Genomic DNA, 25755 nt, shown 5'->3' on the forward strand with positions numbered 1-25755 from the left:
GAGTAGCTTGCTGTGGGGAGAGCCGATCCTTTTTTGTCAAGAAAAAGGTTGGTTCGCACTGGATTTGCATTGATTATCGGGAGTTGAAAAAGTTAATGGTCAAGAACCGTTACCCCCTTACCAAGGATCTATGATCTATTCGATCAGTTACAGGGAGCGTCTTGGTTCTCCAAGATTGATTTGAGGCCTGGATATCATCAGATGAGAGTGCATGATGAGGATATCCAGAAGACGGCGTTCAGGACTCGTTATGGGCATTACGAGTTCGTGGTGATGCCTTTTGGGTTGACTAATGCACCGGCAGCGTTCATGGATCTCATGAACATGGTGTGTAGGCTGATGTTGAATCGTTCAGTGATCATGTTCATCGATGATATATTGGTGTATTTGAGATCCAGAGAGCAGCATGAGGAGCATTTGAGGGAGATCCTCGGAGTTCTGAGATCAGAGAGGCTTTACGCCAAATTCTCCAAGTGTGATTTCTTGTTACGAGAGGTCCAGTTCTTCGCGCACCTCGTTAACCAGAAAGGGATATTGGTTGATCCAGTCAAAATTGAGGCAGTTATGAGATGGGAAGTGCCGAAATCCCCTACCAAGATCAGATGTTTCTGGGTTGGCCGGCTACTATCGGAGATTTATCAGGGATTTCTCCAAGATTGTCGTTCCTCTCACCAGGTTGACCCGGAAGGGCGTGACTTTTAGTTGGGGTCCTGGGCAGCAGGCCTCATTCGAGACACTTTGCCAGAGATTATGTGAAGCCCCGGTGTTAGCCCTTCCGGAAGGGATGAAAGATTTTGTGGTATATTGTGACGCATCGATATCAGGGTTGGGTGCGGTGCTGATGCAAAGAGGGCACGTGATAGCATATGCATCAAGGCTGCTAAAGCCTCAAGAGACTAGGTATCCCACCCATATATGGCGCCATTAGTTGTATGGGTTCGGTGTATCATATATACGGACCAAAAGAGTTTGAAGTACTTGATGAATCAGCCCAACCTGAATATGCACCAGAGAAGATGGTTGGATGTGGTAAAGGATTATGATAGTGAGATTCTGTACCACCTAAGCAAGGCTAATGTTGTAGCCGATGCCCTAAGTCGTAGGGCAGAGAGTGCCCCGATACGAGATATTTGTATGAGGATGATGGTGATGACTCCGTTGTTGGATAACATTCGAGAGGCCCAGGCAGAGGACATGAGACCGAAGAACCGCAAGAGGAGCTAGTGATTAGGTAGGTATCAGATTTCGTTACCGATAGCCGGGGGCTTATGACCTTACAAGGTCGGATTTGGGTGCCGTTTTCAGTAATGGAACATACCATCTTGATGGAGGAGGCACACAGATCGAGGTTCTCAATCCATCCGGGGGCCACTAAGATGTATTTGGACCTAAAGAGAGACTATTGGTGGCCCTGCATGAAGATGGATGTTGCATGGTTCGTCTAGAGTTGCTTGACTTGTCGCAGGGTTAAGGCCTAGCACCAGCATCTACATGGCAAGTTGCAGCCAGTTGAGGTTCCCCAGTGGAAGTGGGAACAGATTTCTATGGATTCATCACCAAATTGTCGAGAGCTGCGAGGGGTATTAACGCAATTTGGGTGATCTTTGATTGGCTGATGAAGAGCGCTCACTTCCTTGCTTTCAACGAGAGCTCTTCCGTAGAGAGGCTAGCAGAGATGTATGTGAGAGAGGTGGTATCGTGGCATGGTGTACCGATCTTGATTGTGTCCGATCGAGATGTACGTTTCACTTCCAGGTTCCAGAAGAAGTTCCATGAAGAGTTGAGTACGAGATTGCATTTCACTACCTCATACCACCCACAAACAGACGGACAGAGTGAGCGGATGATTCAGACACTCGAGGACATGCTTCGAGCATGTGTGTTGGATTTCAGAGGATGTTGGGACGTGTACCTACCATTGGCTAAGGTTTCCTATAGTAGCAACCATCATTCGAGAATTGGTATGCCTCCCTTTGAGTTGTTGTATGGGAGGAGGTGTCGGACTCCCATTTGGTGGGGAGAGGTAGGGCAGCGAGTGTTGGGTAGCACTGAGATAGTGCTTCAGACGACAGAGCAGATACAATAGGTCAAACAGAGATTGCTAACAACCCAGAGTCACCAGAAGACTTACGCGGATAGGCGACCTTCCGTGCTTGAGTTTCAGGTTGGAGACTTCGTACTCCTGAAGGTGTCTCCTTGGAAATGAATGATCCGATTCAAGAAAAGGCGAAAGCTGGGGCCCCGTTATATTGGCCCTTTCAGGGTGACCGCGAGGGTGGGCAGGGTAACGTATCGCTTAGAGATACCTGCAAAGTTGGTCGAGATACATGATACCTTCCACGTGTATTGGTTGAGGAAGTGTATAGCTGACGAGTCGGTAGTGGTACCATTGGAGGACATTCAGGTGGATGCAAGCCTGAATTATGTTGAGAGGCCAATCATGGTGGTGGATCATAATATAAAGGTTCCGAGGAACAAGGAAGTGCCCCTGGTTCAGGTCCAGTGGCAACATTGGAAAGGGTCCGAACTGACTTGGGAGCCGGAGGCGGAGATGCTGGAGCAGTACTCAGAGTTGTATGTAGAATGAGACTTCGAGGGCGAAGTTTAATTCTAGTGGGGGAGAATTGTAACATCCGGATCTCCAGGTATCATATTTTAATTGTTTAATTTGAAGTTATGAGGAGAGACTCGACAAGTAGATGATTAAACTCGCCGAGTAGGATTGCGATTGCTGACTGGATTAATAAAAAAACTTGACGAGTCGATGGGTGGACTCCACGAGTCTGCACTGATGTCAGAAACCCTAAATCTTCAGGCATGTGCCCTATTTAAAGGACCTTATAACCCTCATTTGCGGCTACCAGTCTAGAGAGAGAACCCCTTGAGAGCTTAAGCGAGTTGTGTGAGAGAGATAGAGAGCTTTTTGATCCCTTTAGTTGTGGTTTTGCAAAGAAGAAGGTGTTTCTAGCAAGAGAAGGTCAAGAGGGTTGCTAATCCATGGTTTCCAATCCTAGATCTATAGTATTGAGGTAGCAAATCGATCCGTTCTCTGTTTTGTTTAAGATCCTTGAATTTTAGGGTTTTCTATACCCTTTATTGGCTTGAATTATTGAGTATGTTGTCCCTTTGAGTGTTAGACTCTGGATCTGGACCTTTAGATGCCCAGAGGGCCTTATCCATTCTACTTTATTTTGGTTCATGGAGGAAATGAGACTATGTTGCTATTTTAGAAGCCATTTCACCAAGGAAAGCCTTGTGTGGATTGCATGAATGTCGAGACTGGACCTTTACATGATTATTGTGTATGGGAAGGGAAAATCTATAGGTTAGAGAAGCAGTTCTTACCTCAGAAGGTCATTTGAGTGTGAACATTGAAGCAACTCGCCGAGTCCATAAGAGGACTCGACGAGTTGAGTCGGGGTTGCCCCACAATTCGTGATAGGAGTAACACGTCGAGTGAAGGGATGACTCGACATGCCAAGTGAGACTAGAATGATTCAGAGGACCCGCATGGACTCGCCGTGTCGCCCATGTGCACTCGACGAGTCGGGTTAAAGTTTGACCGTTAACTTTAATAGACCTTAGGGATTTGGTCAAGCTGATTCAAGAGAGTTCATGGAGGGGTAGAATTTCCTTCTACCTAATCTTTAGAGATGATACTATGAGAGGGTATTGATCAAGATTGGTATTCAGATGATAGGAGGAGGCTAGGTCGGGACATCTGTCACGAGAGTTTATCCAACTTCATTCAAGGTGAGTCTTCTCACTATACATTACCTAGAGTGGTAACTATGTGTAGAACGAAGGGTCTTGTGTGTTATGTGTATGTATGAAATTATGTGCATTGTGATATATGTATGCTATATTTTGTACAGACCGGATCGGAGGGTCCAACGATATAGAGCGGACCGAAGGGTCCAACGATACAGACAGGACTAGAGGGTCCAATGAGCTATGGGACTGGAGGGTCCTGATGAGACACATCGACCGAAGGGTCATGTTGTAGCCTCGAGTGGCGTATGTGTTTTATGTGGTATTTTGGGAAACTCACTAAGCATTTATTCATACCGTGTTATGTAATATGTGTTTCAGGTACTGGTGAGGATCGCGGGAAAGCGGCGGCATGAGTTGTACACACTGAGGGATTTTATGTATTGAGATGTTGGGATTTGTTTTATCGGATGATATGTAAACATTGGATTTTGTGATTTCTTAATGAATAAATTATGTGTTTAAAATGAAAAAATGTTTGGAAAATTCACGTTGTTACATTATAAGCTATATATATATATATATATATATATATATATATATACACACACACACACACACACACATATATATATATATATAGAGGTATCTGCATAAGCCTTGAAGAGACACGATTTTAGTTAACATTGACAAGCCGTTAATGAAACATATATTAAACATATTTCCAAAGGATTGTAACATGAAACCCCACCATGGGCGAAAACTACCTTCATGACTCATATGTTGGCCGAAAACACTAATAGAAAAGGCTTTTAGATCGTAAACCCCCATGACCACACCTTGGCTGTAAACGCCAAAGGAGACCCATCTTAAGGTCGTAAACACATGTGTTTACGACCATGCTTCGATATTTTAATGTGTTCACGAATAAGAATAGAGAAAAAGCAAGCATATTTGACTTTATAGTGTGACATTTAACCCTTTTCCAAGTAAAACACAGTAAAAAACGTATTAACTATCAAATAACAAGGTATTCTCCTCTAGTAATCTAAGAAAACATCAAGTCATCTTTCCTTCTTTTATATTGGATGAAATCCCTTTTCCCATATCACAATTCCTATCTTCACTTACTGAGAAATCCCAATTTTTCTCTCTGAAAGTTCAAGCTTCAAGTTCTTAGGATACTATTTATTCAAGGGATTTCCCTAAACCCCCATAAGTAATTTAAACTTGGCTAAGTAGTTGTACACCTTATCTTGCAAATTTCTTTTTATTTACACATAATATTATGTGTTGACAACTTTAGAGTATCATAGTCTTCAAGAGTTTCATCAAACATTCCAAGTGTTTTAGGCTCAAAACTTTCATCTCATCACTTCAATGACACCCAACATGAGCTTCATACCCCACTATTTTCAAGTTTTCAACCCCCCCGCCTTTTTTTTTTGGGGGGGGGGGGGCGGGGGAATACAAGTCAAGCCTTATTTAAATATTTGGATATTGCATGCACTTGTATGGTTTATATGTTTATGTGTATTGAAATGTTGTGACCTCATACTAATACTCCATAAACTCGAGATTTTTAAAAAGTCTCAAGTTGTTGGAACAAAGTTATCTTTATGTAGTTTCACAGATTTTGATGTCATGTTGGAAATGAAACAAGAAGCTAAGTGAAAATGGTTTGTTTTTATGTGTGTTAAAAAAAAGGTCAAGGGAAATGTTAAAGCATTTTTGGTTATATATATATGTATATATATATATATATATATATATATATATATATATATATATATATATATGGGTGTGTGTGTGTATACTCTATGATTTGTGTAAACATTGAATATTACGAATTTCAAGGACTTTATGTGATCATATGGAGATTGTGACATTTTATAGACACAACCAAAAATAGAATATTTTGTGTTAAAAACCACCATAAAATTTGAATATTTTACTAAAATATAGTTTTTATTAGTAAAATAATCGTAAAAGCTTGTACTATTTCAATGGTTTTAAAACCTAGAGTATTTTGTTGCTTTTACACACGTATTGTAAATTAACTAGCCAACAGTAATTATTTATAAATATCGTTATAAATAATTTAATCAAACCGGTGGGCAAAAACATAATTTTATGACCGAAATGCCCACGTGTCATAACCTGTCCGTCATAAAGCTAATAATACATGTGTTAAGTTGTATGTCATAAAGCTGGGAAACACGTGTCATAAAACTGCAGTCATAAATTTACACTAAGAACGTCATATGCATTATTCAATATATTTGCGTAAATTTTGTTAACGCTTTGGTGAGACACTCCTTCACAATACCTAGCTAGCATACACAGTAAGTCCTGTAGTTATAACTAGTCTCCTGGAGGGAGAATGGGGGTAATTGTGTATAGATCTATATGGGGTTGACACCCTACACCTAAGTTTAGGGTGACAAATATCCTACCGAAACCGATGCCTGAAGAACGTCATGAAACGTCATGACAGTCATTCCGTCACATCAATTATGGTTATAACGATTCACATAGGGAATAACAATATTATTTTGTATTTACGAAGAATACACATTCTACATGTTTCCATAAAGTTACAAATTATGCTACATATCTTTTATACACTACCTCCAGTCTTAGAGTTGTAAGACTAAAAATTTTCGTGTAACAGAAAATATAGGATTTTCCGGGGATGCCCTCTTTACAAATACAAATAAGGAAAAATAAAGAACATGCATGCAGTTATACACGATTTGGAACGAGACTCACAAATTACTTTTGTAGAAAATATTGGATTTTCTAGAGTTTTAAAAACTGCTACGAACAAAAATATTACAATGTTTTCTCTCAAATATGCTTATGAACTCACCAACATTTTATGTTACCACTTTTCAAAACGACTTGTATTCTCAGGGTCTTAGTGACCATGTACTCGGGCTGTGGAAGTTTGGATACTTACCACATTTTTGGGACATCATATTTATTGTCTCTTTTGTGTAAAAAAAGGAACAAATACAATTCAGTAAACAATGTATGTTGATATCTGCAATTTATGATGTTGGTTGCTATATTTTCAATTATATTCAACTATTATAATATTACAAGATGAAATCACTCGTCCCCGGACGTTTCCGCCATCCTGGTTCGGGGGTGTGACAATTGTAGTAAACAATCACACAAAAATATCATTTTTGTATGTTAAAAATACCGAAATATCATAGCCACGAATATATAAGTGGTTTATCACATTGCCAACTCCAATAAAGATGCTATAAATGTACATCAACAAAGAAGCTCTTTAAATGACACTAGGAGTAAAAAGTATACAGGAGGTATTTCAATAAAAAACTGTCAGATCTACTAAAAAAGAATGGTATGTTTCAACTGTTAAACTAAATGACTGTAGCATGTTCTAGTCTCTTCAACACAAATGAACCCAAGTCATCACTAAGCAAGCTAAAAAGTGTTTGAGCATTTTGTTTTAGATGTGTTAGGTAATGATCATGGCAAAGTCGACCATGGGGGCCACATTTACAAAGATTTAGGTTCAACATCCACGTTACTTATAAACAAGCATGGTGTGCAAAATAATACATGTATAATATTTTAAGGAGCCTACCTCAAGGGTGAATTGAAGGTTACTATGATTGTGATACTGGCGATGGACAGAAACAAATAAATTATGCATGTAACATATCGAATAGCCAAGAGTGAATACATAGTGTCATGGTCATGGTTCCTACAAAAACTACATGAATGTATCAGAGACATGGAATAAATAAAATTCATTTCAATTAAGGAGCTCTCCGTTGCCATGATCATTGCAAATATTTTATGAGATATGTTTCTTGGTGTATGTAGTCATCATCACTTTTCGTACATAGTAGTCAAATTCAACAATAGTGTTACAACAAAAAAAGGTTTTAGGAGGCTTCAAAAGCTTACATAATGGAAGATTTTGAGCACAATTTTGAGGTTGTATGTCTAAACAGACCTACTAAATGGAAGTAGATAATAAAAGAAGATCAGAAAAAAATGATCACACACATATCCTATGGTATTGTTATAATCTTATGACATCAAATAGTGCATACTCAATCAACACTTTATTGAAAGATACTCATAAGATACATGTATTGGTGCTCCTTGAGCTCTTTCAAATAACCATGCAACAATAAAGGTATAAGTGTTATAATAAAAGAGGTATAAATATCAAGAATGTATAGTATATAGTTGGTTCTTCTAGTTAACATAAAATAAACTAACAATAATATATTTTTATTTTATGAAGCGGATACGAAAACCAAACTAACAACATAGGAGGATAAGAATTTCTAGAAGCGAGCAAGGAAGGCTATGAACTTAGAAGGTATGTCTGATTACAAATGAAAATTAAAGGTAAAACATGGTAGAATAAAAAAATTATTAATTTATGGATGAGAACATAGACGTGTAATTTGGTAGATGTTTGGCCTCTTGCATAGTTATCTCATAATGGTTTAATAATTTTTAGAAAACGATGATTGTTATGGAATGGATATCAGAACCTACCATATCTACTTTTGCAATCATCTCCAAGACCACAATCCTCGTTTCACATACTTGCTTATGAGTGTCTACTTCTAGAAAATAAAGTTCCCTATGATTTGGCTAAAATTGCACAAGTAGATTACTGAAATCGTCCCTTATGGTTTGGTTAAAATTGCACGTTTGGTCCCTAACTTTTCTTTTGCACTTGGATCGTCCCTATGGTTTGATTTTGTTATGTTTTTTGTCCCTTACATACATAAAGTTAGCGACTAAACATGTAATTTTGACCAAACCATTGGGATGAAAAATGCTACAAAATCAAACCACACGGATGATCCGAGAGAAAAATATATGTTACGGACGAAATGTGCAATTTTAACCAAACCATAGGGACGATTTCAGTAATTTACTGTATTTTCTATGCAATAAACCATTCTACTTTTGCAATCATCCCCAAGACTTCAATCCTCGTTTCACATACTTGCTTTGAATGTCTACTTGTGCAGCCCATATCCGCTATTCAGTTTCTGTTATGGACTATTTTCATATTTTATCTGTTAAAAATACACAAGAAATCTTTCCCAACATCTTCATTTCTTATATTGATTTAGGACAAAGAAACATAAGGTTTTCATGTACTTACTACTAAAACCTCACTACAAAACCCTAATCTACTCTCACTTAATCGTACACTCAACCCTAATCTAAACAGATCATTCCATAAGAACATCTGAATCACTGAATAATCAACACACGATTGAGAGACTACAGAAACTTGTTAACATACACAAGTACAGAGAGAAGTAGACACACGGTCAAAACATTAGAGAGAAAACCCTAACTCTCTTAAGCTGGAAGAATGAATTCTGCAAATATCTTCACTCTCTCTCTCTTCTTTTATACCTTAAAAACACAAATATGGATATGAATAATATCCGACCCATACCAGAAGATCCGCATCATATCACACCTGCATATTTACAGTCTAAACCCACAAAATATATTCAAATACAAACAACCCCTTTTAATAAACCAAATAAATATAAGATTGAAATATTCCATTATTTTCAACATTCCCCCTCAATCGAAATATTTATTTGCTCTTCTTAAAAATATCAATGAGACCCATTTTTTTAGATAAAAAATCATGTTGTTTTATATTCAAAGACTTAGTAAGAATATCTGCATTCTGTTCAGAAGAAGGAATTTTAACTAGTTTTATAACCCCATTAGAATTTTTTTCTCTAACAAAATACAAATCAATTTCAAAATGTTTAGTTCTTTCATGAAACACTGGATTAAGAGGTAACTTAATTGTTGAGTCATTATCACAAAATACAGGAACTAGAATAAAATCCTTAATTCCTAATTCAAAAAAGATTTTTAAAACCCAAATTATTTCACAAGTAATAGATCCAAGAGCTCTATATTCAGCTTCAGTAGAAGATCTAGAAACAGTAGACTGTTTCTTACTCTTCCATGAAATCAAACAGTCATTAAAATACACCAAGTAACCTGGTACAGATTTTCTTGTAATTAAGCACTTGGCCCAGTCTGCATCAACAAATCCACTTAGTACAAAATTATCAGATTTAACTATTGCAACTCCTTTTCTAGGACTTCCCTTTAAGCATCTTAACAATCTTAAAGCAACTTTCAAATGAGATTTTTTAGGTTTGTGCATAAATTGACTTAGCACTTGGACCCCATAAGCAATATCTGGCCTAGTAACAGTAAGATATATAAGTTTCCCAATAAGTTTCTGAAATTCAGTTTTATTTTCTAATAGCTCATCATTTTCTGCATTTATCATAAAATTTGTTTCTAAAGGAGTGCTAACAGGTTTACAACCAAGCAAACCATATTCATGTAAAAGTTCTAAGCAATACTTTCTTTGATTTAAACATAAACCATTATCAATATTAACTAATTCAATACCTAAAAAATACTTAAGAACTCCAAGATCTTTAATTAAAAATTGAGTTTTCATAAATTCTTTAACCTTTTTCAATTCAATTTCACAATTACCAGTTAATATAATATCATCCACATATACAAGTAACACAGTTATTGAATTTTCAAACTTTCTAATAAAAAGTGAATAATCACTTATACTTTGTAGGAAGCCAAACATAAACAAGGAAGCACACAGTTTTTCATTCCATTTTCTAGGAGCTTGTTTTAAACCATATAATGATTTTGTAAGCTTACAAACCCTAGAATCATTCACAGAATAATATCCAGGGGGAAGAGACATATAAACATCCTTAGATAGATCACCATAAAGAAAATCATTATTTATATCTAACTGATATAAAGGCCAAGAATTTTGCACAGATAATGAAATAACAATGCGAATAGTCACAATTTTTGCAACAGGAGAGAAAGTTTCTTCAAAATCAATCCCCTCTCTTTGATTATAACCCTTAGCCACTAATCGGGCTTTATATCTTTCTACTTCACCATTTGACTTATATTTAATTTTGAAAACCCACTTGCAACCAATTGGTTTCCTATTTTTAGGTAAATTTGTTATTTCCCAAGTCTGATTACGATGAAGAGCTTCCATCTCTTCATTCATGGCCTTTACCCAATTAGGATCAGATAAGGCTTCAATGTAATTTTTAGGTTCATCAGTCTTATTTAGATTTGAAACAAAACATTTAGCATCAGTATCAAGTAAAGAATAATTAACAGATCTTTGTATGCCATATTTATATTTCCCTTCTACAACATAATCAGCAAACTTAATTGATATATGTGACTCACGTCTAGACCTAGATGCACCTATAGACAGCTCTACTGAAGGATTTGAAGAAGTACGACTAGTTTCCTCAGACATATCAGAAGAAAAAGGAACAGAACCAGCAGAAGGAGGCACAACTGCCTCGCCACCACGGTTGACTGACTTAATTAAGTCATTGTCATCCAAGTTAGTAGCTGCATTAATACCATCCTCATGTGACTCCAGTCTCAGTTCATCTAAATTTATAGAATCATTTAAGTATTCATTTTTATCAAAGTCATCATAGGAAAAAGGATCACTAGGGCCAAAAACATCAATAGTTTTGTCAACAATAGTTGACTTCAATTTGTAAGGAAATACAGACTCATAAAACTTCACATCCCTGGATACAAAAAAACAGTTAGTATCTAAACTAAAAATTTTATAAGCTTTTTTATCTAATGAATATCCTAACAACACACATTTCTCAGCACGCTCAGAAAATTTATCAGTAACATTTTGTTTAGCAGCAAAACAAAGACAACCAAAAACTCTTAAATGATCAAAACTAGGAGTTCTTTTAAAAATAAGTTTATAAGGAGATAAGCCATTCAAAACAGAAGTAGGCATTCTATTTATCAAAAAAACCGAAGTTAAGACTGCATCTCCCCAATACTTAATAGGAACTCCTGACTGAAACATAAGAGATCGTGCCACATTAAGAATATGTATGTGCTTTCTTTCCACAACTCCATTTTGTTGTGGAGTGTAAGCATAAGAAGTCTGATGCATGACACCATGTTCTATACAATAAAACTTCATTTGATTATTTACAAATTCTATCCCATTATCAGACCTTATGGTCTTGAAATTAACATCATATTGATTTAATAGAATATTCACAAAAACATTAAAACAATCAAAAACTTCACTTTTAGATTTTAAAAGAAAAGCTGAAGTTGCCCTAGAGAAATCATCAACAATAGTCAAAAAATACTTATAACCTTCAACAGAAGCCAATCTATAAGGACCCCAAACATCTAGATGAACCAATTCACCTAATTGAGTTGAATGATGCTGACTATGAGTAAAGGATTCTCTAGTCTGTTTTGCTTTATGACACGCATCACAAGGAGGTAATGATTCATCTCCAAAATTCAGTTTATCTTTTAAAGCACTTAATGCTTGGTCAGCAGGATGACCAAGTCTACTATGCCAGGCAAATTTTGAAACACAACACTTAGGAAAAGTTAAACTAGTAGAATTACCTAAAGGAACATGATCAAGGTAATAAAGACCCCCAGGTTCCCTACCATTCTCCACCATCTCCTTTGACAATGAATCCTAAATTTTACAATTATGTTCAGAAAATACCACCTCACAACCACTATCCTTACAAAGCTTGTGCACAGATAAGAGATTAACATTAAAGTCTGCAACAGCAAATACATCAAATAAAGTAAGATGAGAAGACAATTGAATGTTCCCTATTTTATTAATAGGAGCAGAAGATCCATTTGGATGTTTAACAATAAGATTGAGCCTAGACACATCCACTGTGTCTCGAAGTTGTGACTCAGAGGCTATCATATGTTGATTTCCCCCTGAGTCAACAATCCAACTATGGGAATTATTTACACCCACAATGGAATTACAACAAGTAAATAAGCATGTACCTGCCATATTAACTGCAGCAGAAACATCCTCATTGGTAAAACTGTCATTAATGAGACGAAGAAACTTGGAGTATTGTTCACTTGTGAGATAGTGAGCATCACTATTGTGAACAGACTCAGAAGAAACAACTGTATTGTTATTTGAACTAACAGAAGATGAATTTACAGAAAAGGACTTATTTTGATTATTATTTTCATTTTTTCTGTTTAAAATCCTTTGGATAACCAATCAGTTTATAACATTTATCTACTGTATGACCTTTAAGATTACAATGTTTACATTGTAATCCTTGAGTTCTGATCCTATTTTGACCTTGTCCCCTTTTAAAATCATTAACTTTGCTATTAAACACAGAAACCTGTGATTTTGAAGGAGCAATAGAATTCAAAGAGCCATTCCTTTGAAGAGATTCTTCTCTAGAAAGAATAGAAAAAGCAGATTTAACATTTGGTAATGGATCCATCAAAATAATATGACTCTTGACTTGATTATATGAATCATCAAGACCACTCAGAAACTGCATTAGTTTCATCAATTTAGAATGATCATTAAGCTTGGTAGCAGCCTCACATACACATTCAGTTAAACTAGTCAAACCATCAAACTCCTTCCACAAGGAGTCAAGCTTATTATAATAATCGGAAAGAGACGAACCATTTTGTTTTAAAGTATTAATTTGTTGATGGATATTAAAAACTACTGATCCATCAGCCTTATTATAAGTTTCAAATAATTCGTCCCAAATATCCTTAGCTTTATCAGAGTAAACATGACTAGCATATATGGATTCAGAAATAGATCCTAATATCCAATTGCATACAACAGCATTAACACGCTCCCATTTAGAGGATTTAGAGACATCAGTTTTTTCAAGAGTTAAAGTTCCATCAACAAAACCCAACTTATTCCTAGCCTTCAGGTCTCTAGACATTGCACTACACCATAACTGATAATTTTCATTTCTAGTCAATTTGATGGTTATAATTGAGGCTACAGCATAATCAGAAGGATGAACATATAAGGGGTCATCAAAATCAGCAGTAGTACTATCTTTAGGAATACCACTCGCTTAAGGAGTGTCTCCTGACATTGTAAATCGCAGAGATCACACAGAACAGATAGCAAACAAAGAATCAACACAACATATAACAGACCATGTGTTGACTTAAAAGTCCAGATGGTCACCACAGTATGTCGGGGCCGAAGACAATCAAACACAGAGTAAAAAAAATAGCAACCAAGAACAACACAATATATATGAAACAAAGAAGAAGGTAGATCAAGAAACCCTCACAGTGCTATAGGTAGCAATGTTGTTTTAAAATCGACTCCCTGAATCGGTTCCCTACAAGGGTTTATCGGTGATGAAATCCGACCCCAAGAGGATTATTTCAGATAAAAGGGATTAATCGATTACTTCCAGAGTGTTTTCTTTTTGTCCAAACTTGCAATCGCAGCGACAAGTAAACGGAAAAAACAAACACCAATCTGCAAAATCAATCAAACATCTCGCAGTACCAGGATCCAAAAAAAGGAAATAGAGAAAAGAAACTCTAGATCTAACAGATTCAAATGAAAGAAAGAAATCGGAGTACCTTTTTAGATCGTCATGAACCAAGATCTTTAAACGACGATCAACAACAACCGAAGCGTCAGGATCAAAGAACACGAGCCTTGGAGCTCTGATACTATGTTAAAAATACACAAGAAATCTTTCCCAACATCTTCATTTCTTATATCGATTTAGGACAAAGAAACAGAAGGTTTTCATGTACTTACAACTGAAACCTCACTACAAAACCCTAATCTACTCTCACTTAATCATACACTCAACCCTAATCTAAACAAATCATTCCATAAGAACATCTGAATCACTGAATAATCAACACACGATTGAGAGACTACAGAAAATTGTTAACATACACAAGTACAGAGAGAAGTAGACACACGATCAAAGCATTAGAGAGAAAACCCTAACTCTCTTAAGCTGGAAGAATGAATTTTGCAAATATCTTCACTCTCTCTCTTCTTTTATACCTAAAAAACACAAATATGGATACCAATAATATCCGACCCATACCAGAAGATCCGCGTCATATCACACCTGCATATTTACAGTCTAAACCCACAAAATATATTCAAATACAAACAACCCCTTTTAATAAACCAAATAAATATAAGATTGAAATATTCCATTATTTTCAACATTATCCATGATAGTCTTTTGTAAATATAAGCGTCAACATAACCAATATTCCTTTGCAACAAGGATAACAAAAGTTTGGTTGCAATTTATCATTTTTGGCTGCTAGAGCCTCGTTAACCTCATTAGAACCCCTATATCGTAAAATTAATTAATCGTTAGGAAGTTTAACTTGTGGGTGATTTGAGAGAACTTTCTAGTTTGAGAAGAAGAGGAAGAAATGTTTTAGTATAAAATAACATTTATAGTCTAAATATATATTTATAAAGTAGTAGGTAGTGTGTAGTGGAAATTAAATACATAATTGATGGTACATAATAGATTTTACTAAGTAAATTACATCACTACTTAATAATAGTTCTAAATACAAAATAGCTTACAATACCAAAAACAATATGATATTGAATAAAACATCATATTCTAATAAATCACATCATAATAATGATTTTGTCTATGCATTTTGTGGTAATACAACATGAGTTCCTTATTCTCTATGTTAACGCATGACATTTTCTTGATCATCTCCTTCACGTTGAGAATAACATTTTCTCCTCTCAATACTAGAGATATTTTAGACTCCATTATCATTTGCTATTTTTCCACTGTTTGTAATTTCGTTTGTTTTATCGATTTCATGTTTTCCCGATATTTTTTTCCGTCATAAGCCTTCATGCACGAATGTTGCAACTATATATCTAGTTGTTCTTCTTTTTATTGTACTTCCTTTTTCATTTCTTTAGACATTTTCCAAGGCCTTAAAAGTACTATTAGAGCTAGAAGGGTTATTTTATGGAATAAGAAATTTTAGATTAGTCTATTCATGGAGAAGAGGAAGACATTTTTCTTCGAAATAAAAAATTTACTAAGGCGACATTTTAAGAAATTTTAGTATGAAGTTCATAAAAAATTATCCTCTTTATATATATAATAGTATTTATGTGTTGGTAGAAAGTTCATTCTTACGTCAATTTGACTACGAAAATGAATATTTTGCCTATGACATTTAGTTATTTAATAAGAATTATCACTTCACCAGTGATATGCCATTTCACTTGGATATTATCAATGTCAATTTGACAATGAAAATACAAATTTTAACTATGAAATTCAATCATTAAATAAGAATTGTCACTTCACTTGTAAATTTTCATTATACGTGGCTATTATCATGTCAATTTGACTAAGAAAATATATATTTTGACTACGAAATTCAGATATTAATTAGAATTGTCACTTCGCAAGTGACTTATCATTTCACCTGAGACTTTTCATGTCAATTTGTCTATGAAAAAATATACACTTTGTACTAGGTAAATAGTACATTTAATCATAATTATCATTTCATACATGATTTGTCATTTCACCTGTGACTTGTCATGTTAATTTGACTTTGAAAATGTATATTTTCTAAGAAATTCAGACATTTAATAAGAATTGTCACTCCACTAGTGTCTTGTTGTTTCACCAAGGACTTGTCATGACTATTTGACTATGTAATTGTATTTGTTGACTATAAAATTTACAAAATATATATATATATATATATATATATATATATATATATATATTTATGAAATTAAGATATTTAATAAGAACTATCACTCCACTAGTCTTGTCACCTCACCAGTGACTTGTCATTTCACATGGGAGTTGTCATACCAATTTAACTATGAAATTCAAACATTTAATAAGAATTGTCACATCAGGAATGACTTTTCTTTTGACTTCGGTCTTATCATGTCAATTTGACGATTAAAATTTACATTTTGACTATAAAATTTTGGTATTTAATAAGAATTGTCTCTTCATCAGTGACTTATCATTCACATGGGTATTGTTATGTCAATTAGATTAAAAAATTGTACATTTTGACTATTAAATTTAGACATTTAATAAGAATTGTCACTTAACCAATGATTTGTCCTTTCATTTGAGAGTTTTTATGTCAACTTAACTATGAAAATGTACACTTTAAATATGAAACTAAGACCTTTAATAACAATTTTTACTTAACTACCTTGGATTTTTATGTCAAGTTTCACTTTAACTATGCTACTGCAGCCACTGCAGCTGTTGCGGCTGCCGTGGTTGGATTTGGTCGGGTTTTTTAGGATCAGTACTTCAACAATGCAAAGCCCCCAACTTTCGATGGGGTGCATGAACCAATCATTTCAATGAGGTGGCTATCTGATGTGGAGGGATGTTTCATAATTTTTTTGTGCCCTGCTGACCAGAAGGTCAGGTGTGCTTTGAACCTTCTGAGGACCGAAGCAAAGGATTGGTGGAAGCTCGCTACCAGTTCCTATTCTGCTGAGCAGAGAGCTGCTATGACTTGGGAGCATTTTTGTAAGATGTTCCACTCCTGGTATGTGTCGTTAATGGAGTGAGATAGGTTGGCTCAGGAGTATCTAGACTTGAGGCAGGGTTCCGAGACAATAAAAAAAGTCACCAAGATGTTTACGAAGAGGGCTATGTTCTGCCCTGAGTTTGTTGCATCTGAGAAGTCTTAGATGACAAATTATTCGAGCATGCTTAAGAAGGAGATCAGGGAGTTCGTTTCTACTCAACACTATGGTTCATTCTTAGAGATGCAGGAAGCTGCCAGACATGGTGAGATTAAGATTGAATTGCAAACAAAGCGATTTAGGGCCCGCTGACTCTACGTCGGGGATTCAGAGTGGCCATTACTTGTGGGATGTGTTCCAAGGTGCATGATGGAGCTTGTCGGTCTTCTTTGGTTTTCCACAAATATGGCAAGTAGGGCCACATTACGAGGAACTGTCTGCAACATAATCTAACTTCTGGCATCAAACTTTGTTACGATTGTGATCAGATGGGCCATATGAAGGCCCAATGTACTTTGCTTGCTACTAGGCCAGCACAGGCTTCAACGCCGACTACTTTGAGGATCACAGATGGGAGTCAACAGGGAGGAGCCCTCGAGGGCTCGATGACACACTTTCCAGCTTACCGCCAAGAAGGCCAGGGTAGCACTAGATGTTTTGACCGGTAGCTTTCTATTCGTTATCTTGTTGATCATGTTTGTATTATGCTTATATATATATATATATATATGTGTGTGTGTGTGTGTGTGTGTGTACCTTTGGTAGGTACATATCTAGTGAACTTTTTTCCTGCCTTAGTGTTGTTTGACTTAGGTGAGAGTAAGTCCCTTATTTCTTGCTCATGTAGTAGGGAGTTTCCTATGCCCTTAATGGAGTTGGAGTTTCCATTGTAAGTTTCTATCGCCAACCAACATGGGGTTGCTGCTTCTTCAGTGAATCAAGGTTGTGTTCTAGAGATCTTTGGGTATCCTTTCCGATCAATTTTTGTGGGGTTTTGAGCATTCTAACACTCGTATGGTGTACATGTAACCCTAAATACCTTGGATCTATGTTTTCTCTATTATAAATGTAAATATGAATATTCCAAGGTATTACCCTAACTAGCATACAATCTTTGATACTTGGGTAACAAAACAGATATAATACATACCGTGGTGATGTAGCTTGACTCCATGAAGCTCGAGATCCTAGTGCCCCAAGTGTGACACCTCAAATGGTTCACACAACATCATCAACACTTGGAATAACCATGAAAAGAAGACACTCATGCTCAAATCGACTAGCCCTCATATATGTATCACTAGTTCCAATTTGTTGAACTAAAGGGGTCCTTATGTAGTGTGAGAATTAGGGTTACACCATGTAACCAATGACTTTACCCATTCCTTATGCTCCATTGGTTTTATCCTCCATGGAGTATCCATAAGTCACCACATGGGTTAAACCCAACATAAGGAATCATGGATCATAAGCCCACATATATAAGAATGAATGATTTACACAATCAATCCCCATATATTTAATTAGTCTCTTTTAATCATTAAATTATGTCCAAATTAATTCTTGATCAATACTAATTAAATAATATGATGTCATATTAATATATTAGAACTTATAATATATTAATATGTCATAAATATCTTCTTCTCATAAAAGATCTATCCAAGTGTTCCGATGCCATGCAACTAAAATGGACCATAACGGGTCGGATCAAGTCTTACCAATTATAGTTATGGACTTAGACATTAATCCAACAGTCTCCCACTTTTAATTTTAAAACTATTATTTCAAGTATGACTTCATAACCCGACTAGCAATTGTAGCTCTGAAAAGCTTCTGTCGAACTCTGATGTTGTAAGTAAACTCTGATCTCATCAATGACTTGTGTATTAGATAAGGGATCGTATATTCCTCCATTCTAGATATCATATGGATTGAGACATAGATTATAAATAATTCTCACTGTCTATTTTTTGTTTCTCGATTTCTGATTCACGATGATTGACTGATTGAACAAATCAAATCAGTCTTGGCTTGGCCAGGCACTCACATGTGTCATCTTTAAACCATCGAGGGGCCCATAAATATCGGTTGTATCCCGAAGGTAAAAGGAATGGATAAACTTCGACTCATATGGCTTGTTCTACTACTTGTAGAATCATACACAAAGGCACGTTTTTATAATATTGAGTTACCAATGCGTTTTCGTGCTATCAATGTATAACCAACTCATTGTAACAACTCATATCTCTAGGTTTGAAAAATATAAGATATTATCATCTCATGATCACTTGTGATAAAATCCATGAAGTGATTCAAATGAGTGTGGGTTGAATCCAATACTCAGAACTTATGAGCACTCATGAGTGTTGTAGCACCTTTTTCTATGTCCAACATCTTAGACATCTACAAGCCAACTCATGACAGTCTTGATTCATATCTACTTTCAACATATAGCTGACTGTGGATAGTTTGAATAACTTAGTCATTTAGGAAGAATGAACTGGTTTAATTTGGAAGTGAAACATGAAAAATGAAACAAAAGAATAATTGAATCTAGTATGGTATCAAAACATATGAATATAAATAGAACGCTTTTTATTTATCACCATATTGATTACTCATTATTCATTGTTTTGGTTTTATCAACTTTATACTTGAATTAAAAACACTATTTGTCCCATGATCCAAGCATGTACACTATGTTTTTCTAAACAATAGCTTTGCCATACACCAAGTATGCACTCTATGTTTGTCTATGATCCTTACTTTGTGAAATAACCCAATTGAACATAATTTCAATGATTCTAATTTCACACTCCCAAATCTACATCGTAAATGTAAGAATTCCAAATTCTTATCAATTATCGAAATCTATTATATTTTAAACTTATATGCACTACCATGTCGTAATGAATATGTACAAAGTCACAAAGTCTTCTCCACAATCATTACACGGTATTCAGATGAAGATCTACTCCATGGAAACAAAGTTTCATATTTAAAGTACATTGCTCTAAACATGCTTCTTGCATTAAGTTTTTCTAATCTTACACAGATTGCTTCCATCTATGGAGACAACTCCATATTCCTATTTTGACTATAATTTTTGAACTAGAGTTGCCTCTTTTCAGAATATGTCAATATGGTCCTTCCAAATTTAACACTATACTTCCAATTGACCATGAGCAACCATTATTTGGTAAACCATAGATTGTCCTCAACATTTTCTTAATCATTTTAGTCATATCCAATTCTAGAAATTTCCCCTTTTAATGGCCTGAGCGTTTGGAAAATTTAGAAAGGATGAATATTGTAGCACATGCAATAGATCCTATAACCGAAGCATACGGGACACGATTCATGATGTGTCACATAAAGACATGATACTAGACCAGTCTTTTGCTACAATATTTCTATTTTCCAAGTTCTCATAATATAGATTATGAAAATGGATGTTGTAATCATAATCGAATTTTAGAACGCAAATAATGTACCCAAATATATAATTTCCATATGTTGAGCCATTCCAACATATAATTCATATATATATATATATATATATATATATATATATATATATATATATATATATATATATATATATATATATGTAACATCCGGAATCCCAGGTATATTATTTAAATATTTATTTTTGGATTATGTGAAGGAACTCGGGTGAGTTGATGCGTAGACTCGCCGAGTAGTGGTTGATCATCCGGGTTCGCAATGGACTCGGCGAGTCGATGAGTGGACTCGGCGAGTCCACGATGTTTAATGAAACCCTAATCCTCCGGAGCCTATTTAGGGGCATTCTTAGCCCTCCATTGCAGCTACCAGTCCCTTGAGAGCACCCTTAGTGAGCTATATCGTTTGGGAGGAAGGAGAAGCCATAATTGATCTTTCTATCCTTGGGTTGGCAAAAGGAAGGTGATCAAGAGCAAGAGGAGACTGAAGGAGGTGTGATTCAACTGGTTTCAGAGTCCAGAGACTTCAACTTGAGGTATTCATTCCGACCTTCTTCAGTTTTGGTATTGAACTTAAGTATTAGGGTTTTCTAAACCTCTTTTGTGGATGTTTATGTGGAGCAATTGGTATCTTATCGAGTCCATTCTTTGGATATGGACTTAAAGAGGTCCAGAGACTTCTATTCATTAAGCTTTATGAGTCCTTGTGGGGTGATTGGACTTAGGTTGCCATTTTTGTGGGGTGATTGGACTTAGGTTGCCATTAGGTTGCCATTTTTGCGTCAAGTTTCGAGCTTTACGTGATTATGTTGCTTGGGAAGGTCAGATCTATGGATTTGAGGAACAAATCTGACCTCAGGAGGTCAATAGAATTTATGCATGGCATGTACTCGCCGAGTTGTTGTTGGGACTCGGCGAGTTGAGTCAAGGTAGCCCCGCGATTCTAGCCTGGGGACTCGTCGAGTAAAGGAAGGGACTCAACGTGTTAAATGGGACTACGGAGTTAAGTGGACACAGGTGGACTCGCCGAGTTGCCCAAGTGCACTCGCCGAGTTGGGTCAAAGTTTGACTGTTGACTTTGGTTGACTTTTAGGGTTTGGATAGCAGTGAGGCCTTTTGAGCCAAAAGAGGGGTAAAATGGTCTTTTACCCTTCCGAGGATGTTAAGAAAGGTTGGAGTATAGTTATATTCATGGGAGTATGCATTTTATGTGTTTAGGCAGAGGCTAGATCATATTTCTACCGAGTGAGTGATTTACCGAGATATCAGAGGTGAGTCTTCTCACTATACTGTACCTGGAAGGGTACCTATGTGTGACCGGAAGGTCGGATATGGTATAATATGTATGCATTGTATGTGATTAGATACCCGTTTTCTATGTGCTATGTAGGCTATGCTTGATATAGGCCGGAAGGCATTATGTTATGGGCCGGAAGGCATTATGTTATGGGTCGGAAAGCATTGTGATGTGGACGGGAAGGTCGATGCGCATAGAACCGGAAGGTTTACCGGGTTGGGATGGAAGTCCCCTGAAACACAAGGACCGGAAGGTCATGGCCTGGAAGGGCGTACATGTGTAAGTGGTATTTTGGGGAACTCACTAAGCATTTATGCTTACAGTTGTTCTGTTATGTGTTTCAGGTACTAGCGAGCACCGTGGGAAGGCACCGACATGATTTGTACACACTGACAAAAGATTTATTTTATGATCTTGGGATATAGTTTTATTATGATGACATTTGCTAAACATGAGATTCGAGAATATTATATGATGGTTTATGTTTTTTGAAAAATGAAAAATTATTTTGAAAATTCACGTTGTTACAGGTTGGTATTAGAGCCTTGGTTTAAGGGATTCAAGTGCACCTTCAGGCGTAACTGAACTTAAACCGAGGATTTGAGAAAATTTTTCCAAAAATAAAACATTAAATTTTATAAGAGGTTTTGAGATAACCAAAGAAGGAGCAGTGTGTACGGTCAGCCAGTGCCTGAACGGTAAAAGCCCCAAAATACCCTTACAATATGTGTTATGAGATATGCTATGATATGTTATGCATGCTAGAGTAGACTAGGTATTCATATTAGGACTAGAGTGGCCTGATTTGTGATGCCTTAGTCTAGGAGAATCCTGCTGCTATGAGATGCCTTGAGAGCGAGTAGGTAGCCAATACATAGCGTAAATAGAGTACCTGCATTCCGGGATCCAAGGAGGAGGACTTGGGGTGAATGTTGATACAGTGTAATCAGTAGTATAGGTCCCGTGATACTGAAGACACCGGATTAGTGGGCAGCCCAAGTAAGAATCCTTTGGATGTTGGAGACCGAGTAGGGTTGCGTTATCGAGTGTAAGTATGCTCAATCGAGTCTCTGATATTTTTATGTTGTATTTCAGAGAGAGGCATCATGGTTGGGACATGCCACAGACCTGAGGAGAGCGGTGTGAGTGACTAGGAGCTTCATCACATGATCCACGATGAGGTAGCTGCGGCGATCTGGGATGAGATTCCGAAGATGTTTGGGTCTATCAAGACCAAACTGTTAGAGACTTTTGATGAGCAATACGCCGCAGTGACTGAGGCCGCAGCCACTGCAGCTACAGCATTTGTGGCTGCTGCCAGACCTCAGGGAGGTGACTCGTTGCTGTTCCGGGAGTTCAGCAACACGAAGCCACCCGAGTTTGATGGGACGTAGGATCCGATCGCTGCAATAAGATGGTTTGCTGACATTGAGGTATGTTTCTATACGTGTTCATGTCCGGAGCATCTGAGGGTACGGTTCGCTTTGAACCAGCTTCGCTTAGGAGCGAAGGATTGGTGGAAGTTCGGGACAACGAACTTCAATCTTGCAGAGATTTCAGGAGTGACCTGGGAGAGGTTCATCACCATGTTTAGAGACGAGTATGTTCCCCCGGTGGAGAGGCAACGACTAATTCAGGAGTTCTCGACCCTCAAGCAAGGTAATGATTCGGTTGTTGTGGTCACTCGGATGTTTCATGTGAGGGCGATGTTCTGCCCTGAGCAGGTGTCTACTAAGCAGGCACGGATGAGCTGATATTTGGGTATTCTGAGGAGGGACATTCGAGAGTTCTTGTCGAACTCGATGTACCGGACATTTGCTGAGCTCCAGGAAAATGCCCGGAAGAGGGAGATTGAGTTGGAGACTCAGGCCAGGGAGGAGGCCAAGTCTCAGAGGATGGATTGGCGGCCGACTTAGTCTCAGCCGGCAGCCAAGCAGACCAAGTCCGCCGATTCGAGGACGGGAGGCCAGAAGGGCCGCACTTGCGAGAAGTGCGACAAGGGTTATGAGGGGGCCTATCGATTGGGTGCTTGCTACATGTAACGACCAAAAATTTCAACATAATTTAAACTTTTCAAAACAATTCATTTTAATAACATTATTACAAAAAGGTTTTCAATACATTATTTATCAGAGTTTCCCAGGTCCATTTCATAAAACACCAACGCGAGGAACGGTATGATCATGCCTCTGCCTTGGCACAGTCTCCTGAAGAACCTGAAAAACATTAAACCACAACTGTAAGCCTGAAAGCTTAGTGAGATACCCCCAAAATACCAACCAAATATACGCCCTTCCAGGCCACAACCTTCCGGTCCAAAACACAGTGCCTTGCGGCCCATAACATATTGCCTTCCGGCCCATAACATATTGCCTCCCGGCCCATAACATAAAAAGCATACATAAGATAACATAACATAGAACAGCCATGCATATCGGGTCAAACTCCAGTCCAAACAACCCTGTGTACATAACATACAATCATTTAACAGTTCACAGTCAACAAATCGATCAAACAGATCACATAACATATCATCACCCTAACCAGGATACCGACCTAACCGATCACTAGCATAACATCACCCTACGTCTCAGCCAAAATACTACTTACGCACATACGCCTTTCCAGGTCCTGACCTTCCGGTCCATGTGTCTCAGGGAACTTCCGTCCCGACTAGGTAAACCTTCCGGTCCTACCTATGTCAACCTTACGGTCCACATCACAACGCCTTCTGGCCCATAACATAATGCCTTCCGGCCCATATCAAGCATATCATACATGGCACATTAAACGATTAACTTATCACACATAATACATATATCTCATATCATATCCGACCTTCCGGTCACACAGTCAAACCCTTCCGGGTACAGTATAGTGAGAAAACTCACCTTGTGGAAAGTCTAAGATCTCGCGTCCTCGCTATCACCGAAACCGAACGACAGCTCAACCTCGCCTAAACATAAAATATCATTTAATACACAAGGACTTCCACCACTAAAAATTTACCCCTTATCATTATTCCTTAGAGGGTAAAAGACCATTTTACCCTTCCTTGACCTAAAGTCCTCATGTTCACCAAAACCAAAAAATTCAACAAAAGTCAAACCCTGAGAGTACACGGGGCGTTCCCTAGATGTACGCGGGGCGTACATTGCCAACCCCTCCCTCATCGAGGTCTCCACCCAGTACGCTGCGCGGCAGCGTACTAGAAGTTACACCCAACGTAACCACTAGAATCAGCCACTCTCCATTTCTGGTCTTAATCGGTTAAGCCATTACTTCCACTTCTAGATCCGAATCTTCTAGTGTGTCTAAACCCATAAAGTCAAGACCTTCTCGGATGAAGCTCATTTCTCGAAAGGGACCAGAATTACCCTTGCTCTTAAATCTCAGGGACTTATAATTGAACACTCGAAGAACGGGGTGTTACAATTCTCCCCCACTTAAATTAGGCTTCATCCTCGAAGCCTGCGATTACTCTACTCCAAAACTATCCCTGCAATGCTCCGCCTGGCACTCACCGGACCAGGCTACCCACGACTCGACCAACGAAGTCTGAAACCCAACTTTACCTTTCTTGCCGACAGAATCAAACGAGCTTCAGCCCTAGAGCAACTCCCACAAGTTCTCCATCGCAATCTCATAACCGCACCAAACTGGCTCTAGTGTCCTCGGGTTAGGCAAACCCCGATACACTGATGACACTTCCAAACACCCTTCCGGATGCATTTTCACCACATAAACAATTCTACCTTGAATTCTGAAATTTCCGTCCATGCATTCCTGACAAGTCT

The sequence above is a fragment of the Lactuca saligna genome, chromosome 2 (assembly GCF_052625555.1).
Source record: "Lactuca saligna cultivar CGN05327 chromosome 2, ASM5262555v1, whole genome shotgun sequence".
In the NCBI taxonomy this organism is placed as follows: domain Eukaryota; kingdom Viridiplantae; phylum Streptophyta; class Magnoliopsida; order Asterales; family Asteraceae; genus Lactuca; species Lactuca saligna.